The sequence below is a fragment of the Capricornis sumatraensis genome, chromosome 11, assembly GCF_032405125.1.
Source record: "Capricornis sumatraensis isolate serow.1 chromosome 11, serow.2, whole genome shotgun sequence".
Taxonomy (NCBI): Eukaryota; Metazoa; Chordata; class Mammalia; order Artiodactyla; family Bovidae; genus Capricornis; species Capricornis sumatraensis.
In genome coordinates this window covers 73628686-73632067 of record NC_091079.1, presented here as the reverse complement: position 1 = coordinate 73632067, position 3382 = coordinate 73628686, and the positions used below count along the sequence as shown (strand labels likewise).

Here is a 3382-nt window from a genome sequence, read left to right as displayed (position 1 = left end):
GAGGTGAACATTTAGCATAGGTGCTGGGAGAAATAAGAAAAAGAGCAGACTAAGACATGCTGGTCAGAGCATGGAGGCAGCCGAAGCTGCAGATCTTAAATTTGTGGTGTCTTCAAACCACGTGGTTGTAGATTTTTTCCCCCGGCATCCTAAGAATAAGAAAAAAAAACTGATTAGGTGAATATGTGGCTCAAAAAGAGGGTAAAATTCCTAAATAATTTCCTTATAGTCTTAACTGGGACTGTTCCCTCAACTGACATATCCTAGTTGAAAAGGTATGACTGTCAAAAAACACTGATCTCTAACCATTTTGTTGTTAAATCAACACATTATTACTTGATATAATAACTCTTTATTCTCTTCATCCTTCATTTTCAAAGATATTGTAAAATCTATATTTATTTTAAAAAATTAATATGAAATAAATTTAGATTTGTCTAGAGGTTTAAGTGTGATATCTGTAGACATTTTAAAGATGATTTTGTAACACCAAATCCTGAAGTGATGAAATAAATTTGATGTATGCATTTGGACCTGTATCTGACTCCCCCCCAAAAGAGGCTCCTTTGTATTTTCAGAACTGGGTCTAAACTAGTTAAACTAGAATTCCTATTTGACCACGCATGGATAATTGCATGGCTGAATTCGTATATGTTATTTGGTTTTCCATTTCATTTTGTCTGCTGCAGATCCTTGGATATGATACTTAAAATGACAAAGTTGGAGAAAATTTTATTTTGGAGAAAATCCAAGCATTTGAACATGGCCTTTCATTAGTGGTCCCCTGTCTATCTCTGCAGCCTCAACTTTCCGTTCCTCCTAACCTCACAGCATATGTTGCAGCCACGTTGAATTACTTCCAAGTCCTCAAACATGCGCACCCTCCTCGCTGTCTTGTTCTTGAACATGCTGTTCATTCACAGTGGGTTATATTCTTTCCTAACTAATGCCTGTGAGTTCTTCAAAGCTTCACACTGGGACGTCCTCCCTGACACTCTAATATTAACTGTGTCACAGGATTGAATATGTCACATAATTCCGTCTTTTTTGCTCCTGCTAGATAGCAAGATCTTTGAATACTGTATTTTAAAAAATCATTAAATTTTGGCTATGCTGGGTCTTCCTTGCTGCTTGTGGGCTACAGTCTAATCGAAGTGCTCCCGTTTCTCTGTGCAGTAGTTTCTCTTGTTGTGGAGCACAGGCCTCAGGGCACATGGGCTTCAGTAGCTGCAGCACACAGGCTTAGTTGCCTTACAGCATGTGGAATCCTCCCAGACCAGGAATCGAACCTGTGTCCCCTACAGGCAGATTCTTAACTGCTGGACCACCAGGAAAGTCTCAAAGGCTCTGTTTTTGTCCTTATATACCTACTGCTTAGCGCAAGACTTGACAACGGAAGACATTCAATTATTGTTATTCAGTTGAATGAATGAATGAATTACTCTCTGTGTTCAATTTTTTGGGGGGTAGGACTGAAAAATGAAATTTAATGTTGCAGGAAAGGCAGATGCTTAGGGGATGGATTCCAGCAGGGGGCACCACCCTGTCCCTGGTCTTGGGCTAGCGATGCAGAAGCAAGAAGTGCAGGGCCCAGCACACAGGTGTGTACCCCAGGCGGCTCAGATGCAGGTAGTCATACATATCATAGTGGCTGATGGTACCATCTGGGTGCACCAAGCCAGGATCTGCGTCCAGGAAGTGGGCCCGTGGGTGGCCAACCAGTCACCTGTCAGTTTTTCTCTCGAAGGGGACTGGGGCGCTGGCCCCGAATACGCAGGCCCAGCACCGTGAGCCCATTCCTGGGGCTGCCGCTGCATTCACCAGTTGCACCGTGGCCTTGATGCCGCCAGTCACTTGCTCTGCGGTGCACCCGTGGTTGTTGGTACCCACCCAGACCACCGCCGTCTAGGGGTGGAGGTTTTCCAGCTCCCGGTTCTCGTTCTCCCGACGCCACAGCCCATGCTGCGTGCTGTCACTGCCAATGCCAAAGGTAAATGTGTGCAGAGGGGAAAAGAGCTCCTGCCAGATCTCCCCACTGGTCCGTGAGCTGGACCAAGGAGTCCCTGATGAAGACTTCAGGTTCTTCATCTTTGCTATCGGCTACCATGGTGCGGCTTCCCTGATAGCTCAGTTGGTAAAGAATCCACCTGCAATACAGGAGACCCTGGTTCGATTCCTAGGTCGGGAAGATCTGCTGGAGATGAAATAGGCTACCCACCCCAGTATCCTTGGGCTTCCCTGTGGCTCAGCTGGTAAAGGATCCGCCTGCAATGAGGGAGGCCTGGGTTCAATCCCTGGGTTGGGAAGACCCTCTGGAGAAGGGAAAGGCTACCCACTCCAGTATTCTGGCCTGGAAAATTCCATGGCCTGGAGAAGCCCATGGGGTCGCAAAGAGTCAGACAAGACTGAGCGACTTTCACTTTCCAGATGGTGTAGGGACATCCGGCGCCTGGAGCCCTGCATGTCGTGCACCTGGCGTGAGCTTGCTGGCTGGGTTCCTTTCTCCACCAGTCTTGGGGCCTCAGCTCCTTCACTTAGGAGGGGAGGTGGAATTGGGAACCCTCACTTCCCCCATGGTGGCCACAAAGTGGGCTCATCTGCCACTTCCTGCCGCCGGGGGAGGAGGGATGTCACTCTTGGGTGGCGCTGGCTTCGCCTGGCGCACCCTGGGGGAGCGTGGGGGTCCATTTTTCTTTTTAAATCACATTACTCTGGTATATTTTGTCATGTGTCATAGCTTCTTGAATATAAATTTGTTTTAGTAGTATTGAATGCTAATAGCATCTCTCCATGTTTTTGCATTTCTGTAGACGTCTAGTGTTATTCATCAGAGATTTTGTGTTATTCCTGCTTCCATAAACTTTGCCTCCTCCATGTTCATGCATTCACTTGCTTTCACCTTCAAGCCTAGATTGGTTCCTGCTGCAACAGGAAGAATATAGGAGGCTTTCTGCCAGCTCTCCTTTTTGCTCATACCTGGTATCTGTTCTGCTCATCTAACTTGTAAGTCATCTGGTTCCTGCTGATCTGCCTGGCTTTTGACCATCTACCTTGCCTTCCAGCTTTGGGAATCTTCAGTTCATTCATGCCTCCTTGTCTCTCACTCGTCTTCTCTTTGCTCTGATCCTCCAGGCAGGCACCGATTTCTGCTTTCCTTCATCGTTCCTGACTGACCGCAACGTCTTGACCTCTGACTCATCTGTGTGTGTGAATTATGGACTAACCTGTATAAGTGCTGTCTCATCACCTCACCTGGATCCCTTCCTCTGAACATGCCTTAACTTTCCTGGTATTACACGCATGTGTTATTATATTAAGCTACAGGTCTGCCTCTGACATGATATTTCTTTTAGACAAAAGTACTAATCATATTTCTTCACAC

General features: G+C 46.4%; 1 pseudogene; it reads right to left on the bottom strand.

The window, feature by feature from the left end:
- Nucleotides 1–1486: 1486 nt before the first annotated feature.
- LOC138088339 (platelet-activating factor acetylhydrolase IB subunit alpha1-like) lies at nt 1487–3087 on the bottom strand (annotated as a pseudogene).
- Between the last annotated feature and the right edge of the window lie 295 nt (nt 3088–3382).